Source organism: Lampris incognitus, unplaced genomic scaffold, assembly GCF_029633865.1.
Source record: "Lampris incognitus isolate fLamInc1 unplaced genomic scaffold, fLamInc1.hap2 scaffold_129, whole genome shotgun sequence".
In the NCBI taxonomy this organism is placed as follows: domain Eukaryota; kingdom Metazoa; phylum Chordata; class Actinopteri; order Lampriformes; family Lampridae; genus Lampris; species Lampris incognitus.
The window spans coordinates 107,459-115,724 of NW_026611101.1; positions in this window are offsets into that span (position 1 = coordinate 107,459).

An 8,266-nucleotide genomic window follows, 5' to 3' on the forward strand; every position below is an offset into this window, starting at 1 on the left:
ACAAGCGCACAGGAATGGATAATGGCTCCGTGACACACGTACCACTCGCAACAGTGGAGAGGACCGTTTGGCCGCTCCGTGTTAACCGTGGCCGGCCGATAGGCGGTTCTCACCACCGTTCGTGTGGCTCCCGTGTCTAACAAGAAAGGCAGCTCAGCATTTGCAAGACGCAAGGTTATCATTGGCAGTTTTCGGAAAGCTAGCTCATGAGATACATACTGTCCAACTGGGGAAGCTAACAGCAAAGCAGAGTCTTCATTGCAAATCAGTGTATTTGGTTGTGTCTGTGCATTCATACGACCTGATGTGGCAGCAGATGTGTCCAGGACCCCCTCCTCCTCCTCCCGTGTCGCCTGTCAGTCCGAACTCCGGTATGAGCCTCCCCGTGGGGCCCACTGGTTGTGAGGTCCGTTGCTCCATCCTTGGCCTCTTCCGCGCCTTTGGTTGATGCCCTTGACGGAGTGGACAGTCTTCAGCCCAGTGACCGGGCTGGCCACATGTGAAGCAGCAGTCGTCACCCGGTTGGGGGCCGCTGGGCTGGGCGTGTTGTCACGGGTTCTGACATCGTGAACGGTCCCCGGGTCTGTCCTGTTGCACAGGTTAGTAGGGTGAAGGAAGCCGCTGCGGCACCATGGAGGAGAGAGAGAGAGGTGCGATGTTTGTCCTGAGCCTGCCTTGCCTTCTGTTCTTCTTCCTTTTTCTGCATTTGATCGTGGGCATGATCAGCATGTCTCAGCAAGTCTTCCAGTCGTCTCTTTCCGTATCCTACGCAGTGTGTTTCTATGACTTTCCTAACTCCGTCCTGCAGGCCGACCAGGAAATGTTTGCAGAGGTGAGTGTTGTGGTTACACCGCCCCGAGCTGCCTCCCCGGCACGTTCAAGCCACTCCCCCAGCTCGGACGTGCCGGAAACATCCGAGCGCTCGGCTCGCGCTCTGAGAAGACGAGCGCTGCACTGCACCAGGTGTTTGCCATCATCCATCAGGCACACCTGTGGAAATCAGGCAGCCTTCTACAAGAAGCCTCCCAGAACGTCTCTCTGTGCTTCGACGTACTGAACCCTGAGGTAAAGTTCTGACAAGCCCTCCAGCGTTCCTTGCATTCTGTTTATTCCCCAGTGTCTTATCTTCGTGTCTCTGTTTCCTCCCAAGACTCTCCCTCCGCGATTTCCACGGCTCCCCGCGTCTCCCTCGTCCCCAGCTACCTTCACGTTTTCTCCCCGGACCTCTCCTGCGATCTCCCCCCTTGTCCCTCTATCTGGACCCCTCCTTTCGGACTCGACTTCCCGGATCTCGGACCTGGACTTTCTCGGACAACCCCTCTTGGATCACGGACTGGACTTTCTTACCAGGTGCACGCACATTTTTTCAACACCTCCTGGTCATTTACATACCGCACCACACATAGGCTAAAAACACTCACGCATAGTTATACACGCAAACCACGGGACACCACACATAGTTTATTCACACATCCCACTAACAGAACGCCTTTTTCACCATACATTTCCCTCCAACAATAAAATGACCGGGCGGCATCTCGGTGGCCTTCTAAGGCTCGTAAAAATCAAATTAACAATCGAAAAAATAGCCAACATTAGTCCAACTCACCGAACAGCGGGCGACGTAGTTCTGCCGGACTCCGTCGAAAAGAGAGAATGGAGCTCCGCCTCTAAATATAAACTGGGAAATATGACACCACCTCCGGTAGATGGCACGCTCTCCGGAAAAGGCGGCCCCCCACGCCGTTGTCACGGGAAACGTGACGCGACATCCGGCAAACGAGCGCCCTCCCCATAGACGGAAAAAAACAGAAAGGGGGAGAAAAAAAGAAAAAAAAAAGAAAAAAAGGGACAGTGTGTTTTTTCCAGAGACGGGTTAGGGTTACAGTTACAGGACCGTGTGTCCGAGGAAAGTGACGTGTTGTTGACAAAATTGGAGTTTGGAGAGAGTAGCTTGGTGACCTTCTTGGGCCAGATGGCGTAAGAGAGAGACCGAGTCACGGCTGCACTGCGTTGTGGTGGGGGCACAAAGCAGGAGGTCGTCGACGTACTGCCATAGGGTTGAGCCGCACGTCAGCGTAAGTGTGCTAAGGCTGTCTCGAAGCGCCGCGTTGTAGATCGTGGGGCTTTCACAATAGCCCTGACACAGCCTTGTCCATGTGTAAGGCCGACCGTCAAATAGGAACGCAAACCAGAACAGGGACGCTGAAGAAAGCGTTGGCAAGGTCCACAACGGTAAACCGCCGTGCAGAAGGGGGAACCTGAGACATAAGGGTGTAGGGATTGGGGACGCAGGGCGTGCGGGCCCTGACAGCTGCATTTACTGCCTGAAGGTCTTGAACGAACCTCCATTCAGTGGGCTGTCCGGGTGGGCGTATCTTCTTCGCGGGGAAGATGGGAGTGGAAACCGGGGAGGTGGGGCAAGGGACAATTATGCCCTTGACACGCAAGGCATTGAATACAGGGCAGATGCCATTAACCGCTTCCGGTTTCAAAGGGTACTGAGGTTGGTGGGGACGGAAGTCGGATTTCGGGGTAATGATGACGGGCTCACAATGACGTATGAGACCTACATCCTATTTCCCGTCAGCCCAAAGATGGGAGGGGATGTTGTGAAGCTGCGGAGCAAGTGCAGTGTGTGTGTGTGTGTATGGGCCTCAGTCACTGATGGTGAGGGGGCGGAAAGAGCCAACATTCGTGGCGTCACCGCCACGGTGGCGCTGACGTCTACCCGGTATAATTTTAGTGAGGGGTACCAGTCGCGTGAAGAGTCGGCGGGAAGCCAATCTGACGCCAGAGAAGCTTGTCGCGCGAGTGGACCCGTATCTGTCCACTGGGAACCCCGTGGTTTTACCAAGGAGACGTGCGGGACCGAGTCATCAACCGAAAACAACGCAGTTTGGTCGGTGTCTAATGTACACGTGACATGAGCGGTGCAGTGTAGGTTGTCCGTTGTCATGTAGGTCGATGCGTCCCCTGTTGTGGTGTGTGAGCAAGGGAGCAGAGCCACTGTGTGTATTGGGAGGCGGTAGGAGCCCACATGTAGACCCGTAGAGGGAGGGCGGGGTTATGTGCATGCAAAAAAATATTCGCTGCTGGTAACGAAGTGATGTACAGCCCTGATGAGGTGGAAACAACAGAGATGCCCAGTTGGATCATGCCATCTCTATCCAGCAAATTAAATGGGCAGTTATCAGAAATTAAAACAGGCAATTTTGTTGATGAGCTGTCATCCAGGCAAACAAGCGCACAGGAATGGATAATGGCTCCGTGACACACGTACCACTCGCAACAGTGGAGAGGACCGTTTGGCCGCTCCGTGTTAACCGTGGCCGGCCGATAGGCGGTTCTCACCACCGTTCGTGTGGCTCCCGTGTCTAACAAGAAAGGCAGCTCAGCATTTGCAAGACGCAAGGTTATCATTGGCAGTTTTCGGAAAGCTAGCTCATGAGATACATACTGTCCAACTGGGGAAGCTAACAGCAAAGCAGAGTCTTCATTGCAAATCAGTGTATTTGGTTGTGTCTGTGCATTCATACGACCTGATGTGGCAGCAGATGTGTCCAGGACCCCCACCTCCTCCTCCCGTGTCGCCTGTCAGTCCGAACCCCGGTATGAGCCTCCCCGTGGGGCCCACTGGTTGTGAGGTCCGTTGCTCCATCCTCGGCCTCTTCCGCGCCTTTGGTTGATGCCCTTGACGGAGTGGACAGTCTTCAGCCCAGTGACCGGGCTGGCCACATGTGAAGCAGCAGTCGTCACCCGGTTGGGGGCCGCTGGGCTGGGCGTGTTGTCACGGGTTCTGACATCGTGAACGGTCCCCGGGTCTGTCCTGTTGCACAGGTTAGTAGGGTGAAGGAAGCCGCTGCGGCACCATGGAGGAGAGAGAGAGAGGTGCGATGTTTGTCCTGAGCCTGCCTTGCCTTCTGTTCTTCTTCCTTTTTCTGCATTTGATCGTGGGCATGATCAGCATGTCTCAGCAAGTCTTCCAGTCGTCTCTTTCCGTATCCTACGCAGTGTGTTTCTATGACTTTCCTAACTCCGTCCTGCAGGCCGACCAGGAAATGTTTGCAGAGGTGAGTGTTGTGGTTACACCACCCCGAGCTGCCTCCCCGGCACGTTCAAGCCACTCCCCCAGCTCGGACGTGCCGGAAACATCCCAGCGCTCGGCTCGCGCTCTGAGGAGACGAGCGCTGCACTGCACCAGGTGTTTGCCATCATCCATCAGGCACACCTGTGGAAATCAGGCAGCCTTCTACAAGAAGCCTCCCAGAACGTCTCTCTGTGCTTCGACGTACTGAACCCTGAGGTAAAGTTCTGACAAGCCCTCCAGCGTTCCTTGCATTCTGTTTATTCCCCAGTGTCTTATCTTCGTGTCTCTGTTTCCTCCCAAGACTCTCCCTCCGCGATTTCCACGGCTCCCCGCGTCTCCCTCGTCCCCAGCGACCTTCACGTTTTCTCCCCGGTCCTCTCCTGCGATCTCCCCCCTTGTCCCTCTATCTGGACCCCTCCTTTCGGACTCGACTTCCCGGATCTCGGACCTGGACTTTCTCGGACAACCCCTCTTGGATCACGGACTGAACTTTCTTGCCAGGTGCACGCACATTTTTTCAACACCTCCTGGTCATTTACATACCACACCACACATAGGCTAAAAACACTCACACATAGTTATACACGCAAACCACGGGACACCACACATAGTTTATTCACACATCCCACTAACAGAACGCCTTTTTCACCATACATTTCCCTCCCACAATAAAACCCCCCTTTGTAGATTTAGAAGTCATCTCGTGTCTGTCTGTCTTGGGTTTCGCCACACGGGTCAGGTTCTGGTGCGCGAGCACAACAGAACGTCGGAGCCATTATGGACCCAGGCAAACCCAAGGAGCGGACGGTCCCTGTGACGCCCCAGAGCCCCGTCCCCCTAGAGGCAGTAGTAAGAAGTCACAGTTGCCAACTTGCCTCTCTCCGCTCAGAGCTCACTACTGCCTTCACTCGTGTCACCGTAGAGATCAGCGATCTTCAGTCCGGCTCCCAGGCCGTGACGAGCGCGTTAGATGCCCTCACCGCGCAGATCCATGCACTCTCCACAGCGGTCTCCAGGATGAGCGACCACCCTGCCCTGGCCTCGGTCTCTGCCCCCAGCTCGGCCTTCTGTTTCCCCGTTCCTGGTCCCGACGTTCCCCCTCCTCCGAGTCAACCCCCACTGGACCCCCGGTGCGAGCCTAACTTCCCCTGCCCCAAGGCCTTTGGTGGGGAGTTCGAGCTGTGCAGGGGTTTCCTTGGTCAGTGTGAGCTCCTGTTCAAACACCAGCCAGCCAGGTATAGGACAGGAGAGACCAAGGCAGCCCTTGTCATGTCCCTCCTCACCGGCAAAGCCCTCAGCTGGGCCATAGCGGCGGTAGGCCATACCGAGCAGCTCGCCTCGGACTATGGTGCCTTCCGCCGCGAGTTCAATCTGGTGTTCGACCACCCAGCTGACGGGCAGGACGCTGCCGGCCGCCTCCATTCCATCCAACAGGGAGCCAGGTCGGTGGCAGATTATTCCTTGGAGGTAAGGATACTCGCGGCAGACAGTGGGTGGGATGACACTGCGCTCAAGAGCGCGTACAGGAGGGGGCTGAGCGACCCGTTCAAAGATCTCATCGTTCGGGACCGCCCTGCCTCCTTCAACGAACTCGTCACCCTCGCCCTCCAGATGGACGAACGGCTGCAGGAGCGGCCCCAGGAACGCGCCCCGCGCGCTGGCCCCTCCCATAGACTAACCCCCGTCCATTCTACCGGTGCCTTCCCTGGGTCAGCGTCCCGTGGGCTCTCTCCAGTGGAAGCTATCCGTTTCTTGGTTTTGCACGCCCCCACAGCGCCCCTGGTGTTAGGAAGACCGTGGTTGGAACGGCACGATCCCTACATCTCTTGGTCTACTGGGCGGATTTTGGGTTGGAGCGTTGCGTGTCATGCCAACTGCCTTCGCTCCGCCCACTCCCCGTCCAGCGGCCTCAGACCCGTGCCTCCTCCCACGGATCTCACTGGTGTTCCTCCCATTTATCACGATTTAGCCCCTGTATTTAGTAAAGACAGTGCACTTTCCCTCCCCCCTCACCGTCCCTATGATTGTGCCATAGATCTCTTTCCCGGGGCCGCCCTTCCCACCGGTCGGTTGCATAACCTCTCCGTCCCGGAGAAGGAGGCTATGCGCAATTATATCACAGAGTCCCTGGCCTCAGGAATCATAAGGCCCTCGTCTTCCCCGGTGGCAGCGGACTTCTTTTTTGTGGCAAAGAAGGAGGGCAGCCTGAGGCCTTACATAGATTATCGAATGCTAAATAACATCACGGTGAAAAATAAATATCCACTCCCCCTTATGAGTTCCACGTTCGAGCCACTCACTCACGCCACGGTGTTCACGAAGCTGGACCTGCGCAGCGCGTACCACCTGGTGCGCATCCGGGAAGGGGATGAATGGAAGACGGCCTTCAACACCCACCTAAGGCATTTCGAATACCTCGTTATGCCCTTCGGCCTCACCAACGCCCCGGCCGTCTTCCAGGCGTTGGTCAACGACGTGCTCCGGGACATGCTGAACACGTTCGCGGTGGTGTACCTGGATGACATCCTCGTGTTCTCCAGGACTGAGGAGGAACACCACCAGCATGTCCGCCTGGTCCTCCAACGGCTGCTGGAGAACAGGCTCTTCGTGAAAGCCGAGAAGTGCGTGTTCCACTCCGCCTCCATGGAGTTCCTTGGCCACATCGTGGAGAAGGGGCTCGTCCGCACTGACCCCAGGAAGACCCGAGCGGTGGAGGAGTGGGCACGGCCCACTAACAGGACGCAAATCCAGCGCTTCCTGGGGTTTGCAAACTTCTACCGGCGCTTCATCAGGGGGTTCAGCCGTGTGGCCGCCCCCCTCACTGCACTCACCTCCAACCTCCGCCCCTTCTCCTGGACCTCGGAGGCAGAAGCCGCCTTTTGGCCCTGAAGAGGCTGTTCACAACGGCTCCGGTGCTCGCCCACCCGAACCCATGCAGGCAGTTCATCGTGGAGGTGGACGCATCGGACACGGGCATCGGAGCCGTCCTCTCCCAGCGGTCGGAGGAGGACCAGAAGATCCACCCGTGCGCCTTCTTCTCCCGGCGTTTCAGTCCTGCGGAGAAGAATTACGACATCGGCAACAGGGAGTTGCTGGCCGTCCACGCCGCCCTAGAGGAGTGGAGACACTGGCTGGAGGGAGCAGGGCAGCCGTTCATCGTATGGTCCGATCACAAGAACCTGACCTACTTGCGGACGGCTAAGAGGCTCAACCCCAGGCAGGCGCGCTGGGCTCTCTTCTTCAGCCGGTTCGACTTCACCCTCACCTACCGCCCGGGCACCAAGAACGTCAGGGCAGACGCCCTCTCCCGTCTGTTTCCCGAGGGGTCCCCTGACGCCCCAGACACCATCCTTCCCCCGGCCCGGGTGGTGGGTGTCGTCACCTGGGCCATCGGTGGTGAGAAGGGCCCAGCGCGCCCAACCCGACCCACGCAATGGACCCCGGAACCGGCTATTTGTGCCTCCCTGTGTCCGGCCCCAGGTGCTGGAGTGGGGCCACTCCAGCCATCTTGCTTGCCACCCCGGTGTCTACCGAACGAAGGCCTTCATCCGCAGGGGTTTCTGGTGGCCCACCATGGAGGCAGACACCAGAGAATTCGTGGCAGCCTGCACCACCTGCGCCCGCAGCAAGGCTCTCCATCGCCCTCCAGCAGGTCTCCTGCGCCCCCTTCCTGTCCCCGGCCGACCTTGGTCCCACATTGCCTTGGACTTTGTAACTGGCCTCCCCGTGTCGCAAGGCAATGACACCATTCTGACCATTGTCGACCGGTTTTCCAAGGCCGTCCCCTTTGTTGCCCTCACCAAACTCCCCTCTGCAGCCGAGACGGCGGACCTTCTCGTCTCCCACTTCGTCCGACCCCATGGGATTCCCCTGGACATTGTCTCTGACCGTGGTCCCCAGTTCACTTCGAAGGTATGGCAGGCCTTCTGTAAGGGGATTGGGGCCACGGTCAGCCTCTCCTCCGGGTATCACCCCCAGACCAATGGGCAGGCAGAGCGGGCCAATCAAGCCCTGGAGGCGGCTTTACGTTGCATTACCACCAGCAACCCCGCCTCCTGGAGCAAGTACCTGCCCTGGGTGGAGTACTCGTTCAACTCCATGGAGAGTTCGGCTACCGGTTTGTCCCCCTTCGAGTGTTCTCTTGGCTATCAACCTCCTCTGTTCCCCCATCAGGAG